The 16,481-nt window shown below is 46.7% G+C and overlaps 1 long non-coding RNA gene across 3 annotated transcripts in view; it reads right to left on the reverse strand.

Annotated features, from left to right (window-relative positions):
• Positions 1-16,481, reverse strand: part of LOC102139991 (uncharacterized) — a 111,013-nt gene that overhangs the window by 25,149 nt on the left and 69,383 nt on the right. For all 3 annotated transcript variants that reach the window (XR_012434472.1, XR_010586399.2, XR_010586400.2), the window contains exons 2-3: positions 8,137-8,300; positions 6,536-6,653 (exon numbers count right to left, since the gene is read on the reverse strand). This is a non-coding gene — a long non-coding RNA (uncharacterized lncRNA). The remainder of the gene's footprint in view (positions 1-6,535; positions 6,654-8,136; positions 8,301-16,481) is intronic.

Here is a 16,481-nt window from a genome sequence, read left to right on the forward strand (position 1 = left end):
AAAAAGTGTTCCTGTTGTTCAGGCTTTCTTCTTATTATTCTTTTTTAAAAATAAGGACAGCATCTTGCTCTGTTGCCCAGAGTAGAGTGTAGTGCAGTCATAGCTTATTGTAACTTTGAACTCCTGGGCTCAACCAATCTCCCACCTCAGCTTCCTAAGTAACCAGGATTACAGCCCACACCACCATGCCAGCTAATATTTTAAATCTTTCTTTCTTTCCTTCTTTCTTTTCTTTCTTTCTTTCTTTCTTTCTTTCTTTCTTTCTTTCTTTCTTTCTTTCTTTCTTCCTTCCTTCCTTCCTTCCTTCCTTCCTTCCTTCCTTCCTTTCTTTCCTCCCTCCCTCCCTCCCTCTCTCTCTCTCTCTCTCTCTCCCTTTCTTTCTTTCTTTCTTTCTTTCTTTCTTTCTTTCTTTCTTTCTTTCTTTCTTTCTTTCTTTCTTTCTTTCTTTCTTTCCTTTCTTTTTGTAAAGGCAGGGTCTCGCCACGTTGCCCAGGCTGATCTTGAATTCCTGGCCTCAAGGGATCCTGCCTTGGCCTCCCAAAGTGTTGGGATTAGAGGTGGGAACCCCTGCTGCTGGGCCAATTCAGGCCTTCTTGTTGTACAACCAAAAGACTGCAGCTGGTGTTTACCTTTTCCCTTTGAGGCTCAGGGGTTAGCAACTTTATGGATAAAGGCAGTCCTGATTATAAACCAAACTGCATTTGCACAAAACAGTAGCATTTGCCTATCTTTTCCTGCCATAAGTCCTGGTGCTCACTTCTGTTTCTTATTAATAACTGCTCTTTGTGGAGTTTATCCCATCCTCCTCAAGAATAGGTCACTTTTCTCTGCATTAAAAACCTGTTCAGGCAGATATCCTTTCTCCTCAATGATTTTCTTAATTCTGGGAACTTGTCTGCTGCCTCTTGGTTGGCAGAAGCTGCTTCTGTTATCTTAACATTTTTCAAGCCAAACCTCTTTTTAAAATTATTAAACCATCCTTTGCTGGCATTAAATTCTCCAGCTTTAGATTCTTTACCTTCCTTTTGCTTTAAGTTGTCATATAACTTCACTTCTTCTCGAATATTAGGTATACTTTTCTTATAGCAATCCTGCACTCACCATAAAAGCTGATAAAAAGATATTTTACAAGAAGTGCAAGGTTTTGTGCCTACTGGCGTAGCTGCAGTGATGGCTTCACAAATTTCCTTTCCTTTTTTTTTTTTACAGTGGTCCTTACAGTAGATTCATTTTTCTTGAAATGGTGGGTAACCACAGCTGCAGACCTCAGTCTACAGTACAGATCAAGCAATTCAACTTCTTCTTGTAATGTAATGACTTTCCTCTGCTTCTTGGGAGCACTTCCAGCATCACTAGTGGCATGGTGTTATTCAAGGTTTACACTATTGCACTAAATACAATGAAAGATACGTGAGAACCGCAAGAGATCACTCTTTACTGTGATATGCAATTTACTGGAGAGATGAACTGCTCATGCAGAGATCATTAGCATCATATGGTATTTTAAGCCATACAACACTTGAGTTCACCACAATAGCAACAAGAGGTAGCTACGAAATTATTATAGCGGTACAGTATATACTACAGCTAATTTTATGCAGTTATAATTTAATGCTGTATTTTTATGTTTACATTTCTCTCAACTATGAATAGTATCATTTATAATCTGTGTTTGTGTGTGTACATTTTGATAAATTATTAACTTTTTATATTAGATTTGTGTATATTTTATGGTAGTAAATGATAAAATGACTAGTATCTACACATTTTATGCATTAATGACATACCTACCTTTTTCTTATTTTTTTGATATTAACAGGCTACACAGTTTGTCTGCAGGTTTTTTCAAATTGTTACAAAATCTCCAAAACATTTACCAATATGTTTACTGAAAAAAATCAATGTATAAATGGACCTGTGCAGTTCTAACCTGTGTTGTTCAAGGGTCAACTGTAATTTTATAATTAGTATTTTATGCAATTGTCTTTTAGATAAATAAAAGAAAAATATATTTATAATGTCTTACATTTACCTATGTAATTACCTTTTTCTGTGTTCTTTACTTCTTCAAGTGGATTCATGTCACTGTCTGGTGTCATTTCCTTTCAGCCCGAAGGACTTCCTTTAGTACTTCTTGTAGGCATGCATGCCAACAACAAATTCTCACCCTTTGTTTACCTGGGAATGTCTTTATTTCAGTTTCATTTTAAAGGAATACTTGTGTTAGATATGACTACATGGTTGGCAGTTTTTGTCTTCTTTTCAGCACTTTGAATATGCCATCCCACCTCCTTCTGGCCTCCATTACTTCTGATCTGAAATCAGCTGTTAATTATATTGTAGTTCCCTTCTACGTAATGCATTCTTTTTCTCTTGCTGCTTTCAAGATTTTCCCTATCTCTGTCTTTCAACAGAGTTACTGTGGTGTTTGTCTATGGATCTTTTTGTATTTGTCCTATTTAGACTTTGTTTGCGTGTGTAGTGTCTTTCATCAAATTTGGAAGCTTTTTGGCCACTATTTCCTCACGTATTTTTTCTGCCCTTTTCTCTCCTTCCGAAACGCCCATGAGGTGTGTAGTGATATGTTTGATGATGCTCCACAGATCTCTGAGGCCCTGTTCATTTTTCCTTATTCTTTTTTACTTTCTGTTTTTCAGATTGGATAATCTCAATTGATCTATCTTTAGGTTTGCTGATTCTTTATTTTTCCAGTTCAAAATTGCTGTTAGACCCCTGCTGTAAATTTTTCATTGCAGTTATTATACTTTTCAATTCCAGGATTTCCAGTTCTTTTCAAAGATATATATAATTTCTACCTCTTTATTGATATTTTCTATTTGATGAATCATTTGATGGGAGTATTTCCTTAATTCTTTGTACATGGCTTCTGTCATTTTAACACATTTATAATAACTTCTTTGAAGTCTTTGTCAAATGCAACATCTGGACACCTCAAAGACAGTTTCTCTTGACTGCTTTTTCCCTCTGAATGGATTACACGTTCCTGTTTATTTGCATGTCTTACAGTTTCTTGCTGAAAACCAGACATTTTTGATAATGCACTAGCAGTTCTGAATGCTGATTCACTACCAGCACCACCACCACCACCCCCATTGTTGTTGCTGAGTTTTTTGTTGGTTGATTGGTTGTCTAGGAATTTGCCTGGGCTGATTCTATGGAATCTGTCTTCCTCACAGTGTGAGGCTGCTGATATAGCTCTGCTCAGTTTTGTTTTGCTTTTAATTTTTGTTTTAATTTTTCAGCCTGGCTTCCTAGGAATTGCCCCTGGGTCAGCATAACTTAGTGTGCAGCCAATGATTGGTCAGAGGTAGATTATGCTTAAATACCTTGATCTCATAAGGCTTCTACCCTCTGCCAATGAATCTGTGTGTGGGTTGGGGAACACATTCAAACTTCAGGGGGTTCACAGGTCTCCCCTGAATTTAACTCTCCATATGCTCAGCCAGGGATGAGTAGATAGCCAAGCCCTTTCAGTCTTCCCCAGTGAGCACACAACCTTCCACACTGTCAGGAGTATGTGGGAGCTCATCAAGGCTCACTATGGCTTTCTTGCTCCTGGATGTCCCTGTTGAATGTCTTGCTGCTCTGATGATTTTTGCTTGCCCCAACTAGTATTACACTTCAGCCTACCTGCAATGTTGGCCTTAACATACATAATTTTAAAATAAAGAAATACACCTATACTGAGATGCACAATGATATATTTACTGACAAAAGTGCACAAGGGAACAAATTTGGCAACTGTGGGTCTAGTTTTTGGTGTCTCTGACTGGTCTTACCCAAGCTGGAAGCTATAATAGAATGCTGAGCTCTGGACCTGGCACTCTTGGGTGGGGTCTGGGGGGGCACTTAGACAGGCTTTTGCAGAGGCCATCTCGGGGACAAATGGTGGTCATCCAAGGTAGTTGAACTTGCTTCCCTGGGACAGCCAGCACTGCCCATCCGGGCAGGGACTCTGGCCCTAGGGATGCAGGCCTGGCAGTTCCATCAGCAGGCTTGGGGTGGGAAGCCAGTTGCCCTCTACACTGGCTTCAAGACCAGAAGCCTGCCAGACACTCGGAAGGAAGGTCTCGCAGAGCCGAGAGAATGATCAATTTCCTCAGGGCAGGGCTGCCGGGGAGGGGGTGGGGAGGGTCACCCAGTAAGAAGCTGGCTCCTGACTCAGAAGCCCAGGCTGGAGAGGGCTGGGGCCTGTGCTCTCCTCTACCCCCTGAGCACTTACTTAGAAGACAAGGAGTCAGAGAGCAGCCCCCTCCCCTCGGGTACTGCCCCTGTCCTTGGAGCGGGCACATAGAGAGGCCTGTGAGCTGAAGGTCAGTGTGCTCAGCAGGCACTGTGGGGATGGGGAGGGTGGAGGGCAGAGGGGAGAGCTGGGCTGACAGTCACGTACGCTGATGTCACTGGTCACTCCGCCTCCCTAAGGTATTGTTTTCCTCATGGCCAAGCCTGCAGCTGAGTTCAGGGGGGCAGTCACGTCCCATCCCTGGCACAGCTCTTTAGGCCACTCACTGCACTGCCTCCAGGGCTGCTGAGGTCAGGGTGGCACTTAGCAGCACTACCCAGTGTCAGCTCTGCTCTGACAGCAGGGAGGAGGAGTCTAGGGAGTGGGGAGAGTGGCGGAGACAGGTGTCTGGGGGTTGGGAGTGGCCACACTGCTGAGAAAGTGTCCCAGGATGCCTTGGGGGCTGGCCCAGCCTAGGGGGCTAAGCTGGGCTCCTATCACAGGTGAGCAGGGGGACAAACCAGGAGCTCCCAGGAGAAAGAGCGCTTGCCCTCAGGGAGTTTCCAGTATGATGGGAGAGTCAGCCCCTGCTTATAGGGAGCTCCCTGCCCCATGAGGAGACCCAGCCCCTGTCTGCAGATGCAGCGGTTGTGTCTGGGCCGAGGGTGGTAGTGGCTGTGGTCAAAGCACCTTCTTATTCTCTTCCCCATGTAAGATTCTTAGGTCACCCAGATTAGGTCCTCTGGAAGATCCTGTCCCTTGACACGTTGAGGACCTGGCAGGTGCCCTGCATGTGACTGACCACATGCAATGTGGAGGGGCTGCCAGAGCCCAAGTGCAGACAGACGGAGGCGTCCCTGTGTCTGAGCTCGTCCTTGGGGCTGGGTCCAGCAGAGGGAGCTGCCAGCCAGCAGGAGCTGAGTCAAGCTGTCCCTGACCCCTGAGATGGCCTTGAGAGAAACTCCCACCGCTCACCCAGGGTAGGGGATTCACCCCATGACAGGAGCTGAAGGGCCTAGATTCTCCCCATGGTTGGAGCTGAAGTGCCTAACAGCATATATGGGAGCCGAGGCTGCTTCAGCCCACCCCACCAACCCATGCTGTCCCCATGGAGACCGCTCTGCAGAATCATAAGTTCTTAATTCTTCCAGCTGAGCCTATGGAGTCCTTCTCACCATCCCCAGGGTAGGCAGTAATGCAAAGAATCAGACCTAGGTGTGAGTTCTCCTCCCTTCCTTACTAGCTCTGTGACTCTAGGCAAGTTAAGTAACCTCTCTGGGTCTTGATTTCTTCATCTACTGCTTCGTAGGCTGCTGTAAAGGGGAAGCACATGAAATGTGCCTGGCACATAGTAGGTGCCCAGTTAGGGTAACTTCCCTTTCCTAACAGACACATCAAGCTGAAGCCAGAATGAGGTGGCACTAAGGGAACAAGGGGCATGACCCTTGGCTCTTCCCTCAGCACCCTGCCTTGCAACCCTTCCGCTCATGTGCCCCTGGCTGTAGGTCAGGTCATGCCCCAGCAAGACTTCCTGGCCACTTGCCACCCCCATGGAGACCATGCTGAAGTCTCCTTGGGATTTGTAGATTCTGAGTATTGCCTCCCTTTCCTATTCGGCATATTTATTGAAAACTTTCTATGTGCCAGACCCTGTTCTAGGCACTAGAACAGCAGTGAGCAAAATTGACAAAGGTCCCTAACTTCATGGAGCTAGCATTCAAGTGGAGGGTGACAAACATTAGACACAATTTTAGAGGGTGGTAAGTGCACTGGAGAAAGATAAAGGGACAGGGGACAGGAGTGAGGGGTGTAGGGTGTGATGCAGTTTTAAATAGGGAGGTCAAGGTAGGCCACACTGAGAGGGTAACATTTGAATGAAGACTTGAAACAGGGAGCCATGTGCACGACTGGAGTAGAGTGTGCCCTGTAGAGGGAGCAGCATGCGCAAAGGCCCTGGGGTGGAAGCAGAGCTATTTATTTGAGGAACAGCAAGCAGACCAGTGTGGAATGAATGAGAGGGAGAGTAGTGGGAGGTCAGATTAGAGAGGTGGGACAGACTAGATTTTGTAGGGGCTGGTGGTAGGCCATTGTCAGAACTTTGACAATGTCCACAAATGTGGACACAGAGAAGGCAGAGGAAACTTCCATTTTCCTGATGGATAATGGGACAGGATGGAAATGCCACCTGTTTAATAAAGATGAGCCCAGAACTCCCAAGATTGGCACTGGAAGTCCCTTCCTGACTTACAGGGGCAGCTTGGTCCATGGATCTGCCCCGTGGGGATCTCTCACCAGATTCTGGTGCCATCTCACAGCGGTCTTATGGGGAGAGGTGCGGGCCTGTTCAAGGGAGTGTCCACCGCAGCCTGAGGGCAGGCATGTGTCTTGTTGATCCTACGTCTTACAGGCACTGAAAGAAGGAAGGAGTGAATGAATGAATGAATGATGGACACAGGTGCTGTCCTTTAATTCTCTTTAGCACCAGGGACCAGGCTGGAGTATTTAAAAAGCCAAAGGCAATAAACTCTGAGAGACAAGGCCTTTGAGGTGGTGTGGCTGACAATGCATTGCCTAAGCCTGCTCTTTTCCCACTTGGAGGCCCCCTACAGGGTGCCTCTGCTGGCTTCTGGGTGGCCAAAGCCCCATGACTCTCACTCCTGCAACACACACTCATCTCAGACACCCAGAACCTTCAGAGGCTGAGCTGGGAGCCAGGATTCCCACCTCCTGAAATCCAGCATCTTGTCTGAGGCCTTCTCTTTCTTCCCTGAGCCCCATCAGAAGGGGCTGCCTCTTCGTGGGGAGTTCCCCCATATCCCCACCCCACACACAGTCTGGCCTTGTGGCCCTCACCCAAATGACCCTAATCTCAGTTGGCATCAGACAAGAGCTGCTTCAGGCAGGGGTAGGGAGTGGCCTAGACTAGAGGAATATTACTAATGATGCCACCACAGTAGCGGCAACTCACACTCACAAATATTGCCCTTGTGCCAGACTGTCCTAACCACGCCATCTGCATGGTCTCATTTAGCCCTTAGAGGCTTCCATGAGCTGCTTGAGGGAATGGGGGCCCCAAGAGATCAAGGGACTTCTCTCTGAGGGGCCCTTCCAGGTGCTCTCCCCTAGGTGGGGGTGGTAGCTCTGTCAGGGCTCTGGTCCAGAACTGACTCTTCCAGCCGCTGCTTGGCCTCCCTGGAGCAGCCAAGCAGACGGGTTCATCCCAGGGCACCCCTATCTCCTGTGAGACCCGAGCTGAGTATGTCAAACTCCAGCCCCATCCTTCAGAGCAGGACCCTGAGCAGCCCCCTCCTGTCCCTGGCTGCACTACAAGGACAGCAGAGTTGGCTGTCAGGGCTCGGGCCGCCCCCAGGGTGTGCTGCTGCTCCTCTGGACTGCCGAAGCCGCCTGCCTGCTCACCCTTCACCTCTGGGCCAGCTGGGCCCGCCAGAGAGAGGTGCTATAAGCAGGAATAGGCCCAGCTCCCCTCTCAGGCTGAGAATGTGTCTCCTGCCTGCAGAGAACAGATGTGGGGACCCACATGTACAGAGGAAGACTTCGAGACTTCCAAAGCCCATGTCTGCCCTGGGAGAGGTTGCTGGAGAGCTGGTACTGCTTGCTATGAACCCGGACCATTCCAGGCCTCACTTGCCCTTCCCGGGCTAGCAGAGTGGCTGCCCTGCCTGCCCAGCTCATGGCAGGTAAGACAGCATGTTGCAGGAAAACTGAAAAGTGCTCTGCAAACAGGGCCTTCTCCCAATTCACCTGCTGCATTCTCCTCTCCCTTTGCATCTGCATGCCCATGCCACCCCTTGCCTTCAAGGGCCTGTGTTGGAACCCAACAGCAGGATGATGCCCACTTTCTTCTTCTGAACGTGGAATGCCAGGAACCGTACCTCTCACATGGCCACAACTCGCCTTCCTCTCGACTTCTAATCATTCATGCACGGGTTGGACTCCTAAACATGGAGACAAGCCTGGGTGGGCAAGACTGATGAGCTGAGTCCACTCAGCAACAGGGCTTGATATAGATCCCTGTTCTTCCTACTGCCTCTTCTTTCTAGAAAACAGTGAGATAGACATAGGTGAGGAGTAGGGGAGTGAGACCGGGGCAGAGAGCTTGGGGAACAGAAAGAACCTGGGCTGGGAGAACACAGACCTGGGGTTGTGCCCTGGCTCTCCCTAACGTCTCCTACTCCCGTGCCCCTCCCGTTTAAACATTCAAGAAAAGAAATGGTGCCTCTAGGGGCTCAGGCTGAGTCTACCCATCAGACAAAGGCTCCACTCATCTCAGAACCCAGAGCTGGCAGGATGGGAGCCAGAGACCTGATGGAGGTCATGAAACTGGCAGAGGGAAAACTCACAGAAGTGGCCCGCCCTGCAGCCTGGGCTCGTGCAGCTGCCTGACTCACAGCCCCTCCTGGCAAAGCCTTCATGAAGCCTTCGTGCATCTTCTCCAGAGCTAGGTCGGAGGCTGCTTTGCATTCCCAGAGCCTAGTGGAGGGTCTGGCCCAGAACATGCCCATAATAATTGACTGTTGAATAAACGAGGCCGAGTTGAATGGGGTCCTTGCCCACATCCACATTGGCTGGCAATGACAGTAGCCTTATCATTGAGAAGGCTCAGCAGTGAGCACAAGGAGGTGGGCCTGAGGATGATGGGCATCCTGGACTCCAGGAAAGTGGTGTGCTGGGAAGCAGTTCCATGGGAAAGAAAGGATCCCATGGCTTTACACTTTGGAAGGCTTGGAGAACCCGGAGAGACACCAGGCTTTGAAATGGAGCCCTTCCTGGCCCATCTTGGCCAAGTAGAAGGCGGTGAGTGCAGGGCGCTAAAAAGCCCTCCATTTTGAAAGTCCGTGTTCAAAATCTGGCAAAATGGACTTTAGGCCAAATACCAGTGCATGGCTCATCCTGGAGGAAGGAGCTGAGATCTCAGGGATGAAGACCTCAAATTGCATTCTTTCTTTGAGCTCTGTTGGAGCAAAAAATAGCCCCAACTTCTCCCCCACAGTGGGGACAAGCCAACAGCAGAGAAGAGTGAATCCAATAGGTGAGTACCAGAAAAGACAAGAGATGTTAGGATTGAGCAAGCCCCCCTCGTGGGGCGTAAGTCTGGGGCTGGAGGGACTTTCATTTCCAGTGCTGAAAGACCTCCTGCTCATAAGCACAGAAACCTCAGCTACAGACGGAGGGCAGAAAGCCAAAGCTGGGCTGAGCATGTTATAATGTATAAAAGCGTGAAGACTCTATTTAGGAAATGACAGACTTCTGAGCTTGAAGTCAATCCCCTGTGAATACTTGAGAGTTGATTATTATGTGAATTCATAGATAAAGAAGACAGATGGACAGACAGATAAATAGTAGAACTCTGCTGCTTACATGTAATTTCATATATACTTAAAACATGGAGAGATGGGTTTTGTTACCATAGTTGGCAAGTGAGGAACCTGAGGCTTTTGGAGGTTAAGTAATTTGCCCCAAACCACATCGCTAGAACTGCGCAGAACAGGCCCCCAGCTCTGTTGACCACAAAGGCCAGGGATTTCCTCTCCAGACCCTGCAGCTGGTTCTACTGGAAGCAAACAATGCCATGCTAACCAGCCTCAGCTCTTCTCACTGGGATGCTGGACTGCTGGAGGTGAGAATGTTGGGTTTTGGCCAAGAGGGTAATACAGGCCTGTTAGGATATTCTAGTGAGGCCAGCTCCCATGATAACAGCAGGGACTCAACCATGGTGACAAATGATGAATGGACACCTGGAATTCTCTAGGGCTTGTTTCAAGGCCCTTGTCCTTGGCCTCATCTCCGGCCTCATCCCCCTCAACATTTTTATCAATTGCTTGAACGGAGGCCTGAGAAGCTCCCTTCCCTCTGTTTGCAGATGACCCACAGCTGAGAGGAACAGGCTGGACAGCACTATGAGGATTCAAAATTAGCCTGACAGTGCCTGGAACAATGGATAAAACCAATAAGAGAGATCAACAGTAGGCATAAGTGACAAGTCCAGCTCTAAGGAGAGAAAAAATCAAGTCAAAAGGCACATGGGGATTGATCCTACAGAAATGCTGATTTATGTGCGAAAGCAGTCCTGGCAACATTGCCTTAAATGCTGCAAAGGTCTAGAAACAATCAAAATGTCCACCAGTAGGGGACTTGTTGAATACTTTAGGTAGATCCACACAATGGAAGGCTGTAGAGCTGATACAGAGAATGAGCCAAGGAATTATGTACTGATGAGGAAAATTCCCCAAGATACCTGGTTAAGTGAAAAAGCAAGGTGCCTGACAGTGCACACTGATAGTGTAGACTATGTAGCTCTTTGTATGATTAGGAATGTTTGTCTCTGTTTGTATATGTACAGATCATCTCCAGACAGACACACAAGAAAAGTGTATCTGAAAAGTGGCTGACTGGGGTCTTGCTTTGTATTGTATGTATATCTTTTGTGTATTTTTTTTGTGCCATATATATATATTTGTGTGTGTGTGTGTGTGTGTGTGTGTAAATGGATAAAGCAGGCCTCGTAGCAATTCTAGTGAAAAAGACCTGGAAGTTTGGCCGATCATAAACTCACTGAGAGCTAATTTAAAAAAAACCCAAAACAACAACAACAACAACAAACCACCAAACTGACTGTAATGTGAGGTTATACCCACGGGAACACTGGCAGGAGGAGGTGTATGTTCTGCTCTACTCTGAGCTGGTCAGGCTGTATTCGGAGTGTGGGGTCTCTCGGAGGGGCCATGTTTGAGGAGAAACATTGGCAATTAGAACAGACCTGGGGGACAGCTTGGCTGGGGTGGAAGCAGGGTAGAGGAGAGAACCTTGGTGGGCTTGGCGATTCTGGAGGAACGGAGAGCCATTGAGTTTGGACAAGATGCCTGTGCCTGTGGGATGGGAGAGGAATATGCCAACTCTCTCTGGTTACTAAAGGACTGGCATGCGGAAGCAGGAGGAAGCTGATTATTTTATTTGCTCCAAAGAACAGAACTTGGATCAATGGTTTGGAAGGTACAGAGGGGTAAATCTTTGCCTTAGGAAGTCCTATCAATAATTAGAACAGCCCACTAGTATAGGAATGGGCTGTCCATCACCAGATGTTTTCAGGTAGCCACCGTGGTCATCTATCTAGGATGTTGGAGTGAGCATTGGCAATCACTGGGACCCACATTCTTGGGCTCACTACAGGCTTATTGAAACTGAATCTCTGTAGTCAAAGTCTAGAAATCTACTTTACTTATTTATTTTTACCTCAGATATAGATAATTGATTCGATTATACTCATTGATTCCCAGCATCCTATCAGTAGTCTACTCAAAGCCCCTTTTATCTGTTACTTTTCATTGTATTTTTTCTCCTTCAGCTACATTTCCACTCTCATCCTTCCTGCCTTCCAACCAGACCTAGACCTTCATTCTGTGTGTTAGATATAGGTCTTGAAATATGCATCTTCTTTGTATGCCGGGTGGTGGTGTTTTCTGCATGTTTTATAATTTATATAAATGGTACTATGCTGTAATTCTCCTTCTGTTTCTCACTTTTTTCATTCAACACTGCTATTAAGATCTATGTCTGTACATCTGGCCTGTTTCTAACTGGCACTTGGAAAGAAGCCACCCACCTTGCTTATCTCCTCCTCCAGGGATGAACATTTATGTTGCCTCCAACTTCCTAGTACCCCAAATTTTGCTGCCACAAGCATCGTGTACAAGTCCTCTTTCATTCCTGCATGATCATTTTCCCCTGCTATAGACCCATTCGTGAGATTCTGGGATGCAGGCCATACACATATTTAGTTTCACTAAATACAGACAGATTGCTCTCAGAATGGCTGTACTAGTTTATCCTCTCGCCTACAGGAGACAAGAGTCCCATCTCCCTATACTGAGCGTGATCCACCTTTCTAATTTGTGCCATTCACTTAGGCATGAAGCTATATTATTGTTTGAAGCATGCATCTCTCTGACGACTGTTGAATTAGCATATCTCTTCATCAGCCACTGCACTTCCTCTTTTATGATGTGCCTATTCATATTTTTTGCCCATTTTTTTTTCTATTGAGTTTCCTGTCTTTTTCTTGATGATTAACAGGAGTTCCTTGACTATTCTCTCTCTCTCTCTGTCTGTCTCTCTCTCTCTCTCTGTCTCTCTCTCTCTTTCTGGCTCCAGCGCTCAACCTTGAGCTTCACTATTTTAGATATTAATTGCTGTCAGGTTTTTAAGTGGCAAGTATCTTCTCCCAGTTGGAGAATCTCCCATCTTAGCAGGTGTCCTAAGGATCAGCCAGGTTTGGGAAGCCCAAGTACAGATATATGCCACCTGAAATAATTTCTAATTCTGTCACTTCATGCTTTCTTGGGCTTTCTGAGGAGATTCCTTGCCACTTCTGTGGGGAAAACAGACCTCGGCCGGGGGGGGGTTGGGGTGGTGAGGGTAGGTGAGGGTTGGGAGGTCATTGTGAATGTGGATGTGGAGCTGGGGTGCCACCTGCATTTTGACCACCTCTAGCAGCAAAGCATTGTGTTGTTTATGTAACCTGTTTGTTTATGTAACCTGGCTCAGCCAGACTTGTGAGATCTTCCTGGGGCAGAAGGGTGATAGGCAGTTCATTGGGATAGAGTATAGAACATCTCATTGTTCAGAAGATCATCAATCTACTGGAATTTTCTTAACTATAGAAGCTTAGTTCTTTTACCTCTGTGGAAGGTTTAAAATTTGGCTCCAAATTTTTCAGTATTCCTACTGAGAGGTAGCAGGGTCTCTTATCCCTCCCTTTGAATTTTTTCCCCTTGAAGCTTTAGTCACTTCCTGTGCCCAACAGAACTCAGAAGAAATTATGTTGTGTGATTTCTGAGGCTAGGTCAGAAAAAGTCATTCATCTTCTGCCTGGCTCTTTTGGGATACTCACTCTGGGAGAAGCCAGCTGCCATGTAAGGCATCCAACTACCCTGAGGTTGCTATGCGAAAGAGGTCATGTATAGGTGCTCTGGTTAACAACACTAGCTGAGCTCATAACCAACAACTGGCACCAACTGCCAGACACATAAGGAAGCTCTCTTGGATATCTAGCCCTGGCTGACATCTGACAGCAACTGCATGAGAGACTCTGAGTGAGAACTGCCCAGTCAAGTCCTTCCTCAATTTCTGACCCACCAAATTATGAGAAAACAAAATTGTTGTTTACACCATTAAGTTCTGGGGAGTAATTTGTTATGCAGCAACAGTAACCACAACAATCTCCTTGACCATTGTAAGCACAGTTTCTTTAAATCTTTGCTGATTACTCTAATACGTGTGGCCTCTATGGGTCTCTTTCTATTGTCTATTATTTCTGATGTTTTTAATAGTATGTTATCTGACTTCTTATGTGTATGGTTATTTTTGATTATGTGTTGGACATTGTATTTATACCATCATTTGTAAAAATAAATTGAAGCCTAGAATGAGGTTATCTTCATTCAGAGAGGATTCACATTTGTGTCAGCCAGGTGCCTAGGACAGTAATAATACAGGATCTCCTACTTCAGTTTTAAGGATTGAGTGAGTGGTTCACCCATAACTCCTAGGGTGTAGCCCTTTTGGGGTCCCTGCTTAAAGAGAGGAAGTTCATTAAGTTCCACCTCTTGGCAAGCTGGGAACTTCAATCCATGTCTTCTTAGTCCCACAATGCTGTCAAAAGAGTTGTTCAGCTTCTTGGACTCCCAACTGACCCCCCCTAAAAGAGCACACACCCTCAGGAGGGAAATGGCCTTAAATGCCACTCATACCTGTCTAGGTCTTAGTCATGGCCTAGCAATTAGTTCTCTGATGCCTTCAAGTGGACTTTTAGAATATTTTGTTCAGCTGTTCTAGTTGTCCTCAGTGGGAGCATTGGTCTAAATCACTTAGTCTGCCATTATTAACTCTTAATGTGCTTAATTCTTTAAATGACAAAAACATACAGAAACACAAAATCATGTTCTTTGAAAGTCCTATTAAAAATATATCATATACTTTCAAATCTTCTTAAACAGAAATTGCTCATAATTCAATTTTCCATTGAAGACTCAGGGCTCCATTATGAATATGCCCTTCTGGAAGTGAAACAGTGATTCCCCTAAGAACTGGGGTATGTCATCTGCTTTGCTTCTACCCCGAATAACTTGAGATTGCTTTAATTTTTTAGTTCTCGGATCTACTTTTTATCATTGTGTCTTTGCCACCTGTTTGCTGTCAGCCTTGTTGCTGTCAATATGAATAACCTTAATAGCCTTTTATTCTTGTAGTATGTATGCAAATTATATAACCAAGCCTGCTAGAATACTGTATAAGGTTGAAGTAGATAGGCTCTGATTTAGGTAGGGGAAAAATTGATGAGTGAAGCTCTAACATTTAATTGTCAGACACTTGTCAAACAATTGTCAGGTGTACCCTTAGTCTGCTCAATAGCCTTTTGATCTCAGCTCTGAGTCCAGATGGTAGAGGTTGTCAAGTATGTGGGCTCTTGATAAGTAAAGTGTTGCCGTACTCGTTCTGATTTATGTACCTCCACTGACAGTGGGGAGCTTGAGGCCACAAGCATTGCCCTAAAGTAGCCCAAGGGCTTTGGCCAGACCTAGGCTGCCCTCTCTTTGTTTCCTAGGCCCCACCCTGTCTCCTGGCCAAGCAGACTCAAGAAATCCTGGCACAGAATGATATTCCCTGCTGCCCTGCGGAGATGACCACTTCATGGAGAGCAGAGAGAGGAAGGAGGAGAAAAATGAAAAGAAAGGTCCTCTTTCAGGCTTAAGATGATGTGGAGTGGCTGCCCCATGGCCTGCCAAAAGCTGACTCACCAGGCTGGGATGAGGCACTACAGGTGCACTCAGGCCATCAGACAATAGGCGCCTGTTGCAAACAGCCCCACACCCCAGACAGACCACCGTGGTGAGGCGGAGGCAGCCCCAGAGGGAGCATGAGGGCTGGAAGAGTGGGCAGTTGAGTGTCTGGTCTGGAAGCTGTCACTCTCCAGCCTTCCCAGGGCCTGGCTCTGAGTACTCACAACTATGAAGACCTTGTGATTTCATGACCAAGTAGCAGGAGCACTGAACCACTGTCTGGAGACCTGGAGCAGCCTCTAATGTGGGCCTCTTTCCTCATCTCTCAGCTAGAAAGTACCAGTTCTAACTGCTGCTAGTATACACTCTGTGATGCTGGGGAAGGCACACACCTTTTCCAAACCTCACTTTACTCCTTGCTGGGTGAATCCTGCACCTGTAGTATCTCTTTAAATCTTTACTGTACTTTGAAGTAAGTGCCATTATTAGTCCCATTTTACAGATGAGGAAACTGAGGCACAGATGATCCAACACGCATAACTGAGAGCTAGATTTCAAAGCTAGGGCTGTGTGAGTCTAGAGCTCATGCAGCTACTCAAGTAGACTAGGACCCAGCAGCCTGCATATTGGCACACACAAGGCCTGCTCTGGGAGTCTGACAGAGGCAATAAGGGTGGGCTGGTCAAGAAGTTTCCTGGAGGGAGTAGGGTTGCACAGCTCCTGGCATGGGCATGGGCAGTGTAGGAGGTGAGGGCTGGTGGGGTTGGGGTGAGTCGGGATTCCTAGTTGGCTCCTGCATGCAGCAGATTGGGGGTAGGGCTGGATGGGCTGGGTGTGGGGCAGGCTGATCACTCTTCTGCCCATTGCTAGTTGCATGTACTTGGGCAGGTTCCAGAGATATTATAGGCTTCAGTGTTCTCATCTGTAAAGTAGGAATAATAATACTGACCTCACAAGACTGTAAATATAATAACATTTAATTCGTAAAGTGATTTGACCTTCTCTTCTCTGGGCTGAGGCTTCACTTTTCTCATCTTTCCTAAGGCCTCTGTGGCCTGGTGCTTATGTCTCTGACGTCCTCTGTGGCCCAAACCATCCCTCCTCATCAGAGTCAACTCCCTGAGTGGGCCAAGCTCTTTCTCACCTGTGTCCCCCTCTTGCCTCCTCTTCCCTGTGGGACCTAATACAGCCTGTGCTCTCTGACTCCTCTGCCAGTGGGACCCCTGCCCAGGACCCTCCGGAAGCTCTTTCTCTGCCTTCACCCCACTGGTGGGAGATGAGGTGTAAATGGTGTATGGAGACCTGTGTTTGAGGCCTGGCTCGATCTCACTTACTGGATGGGTCAGCCACCAGCCCTCACTGAAGTTTCCTGTCTGTAAAACATTCCTGTTTGGGGGCCCACTCTCATAGGGGGCTCCAGGGTGAGCTGAAATGGTTTGAGT

The sequence above is a fragment of the Macaca fascicularis genome, chromosome 4, assembly GCF_037993035.2.
Source record: "Macaca fascicularis isolate 582-1 chromosome 4, T2T-MFA8v1.1".
NCBI lineage: Eukaryota > Metazoa > Chordata > Mammalia > Primates > Cercopithecidae > Macaca > Macaca fascicularis.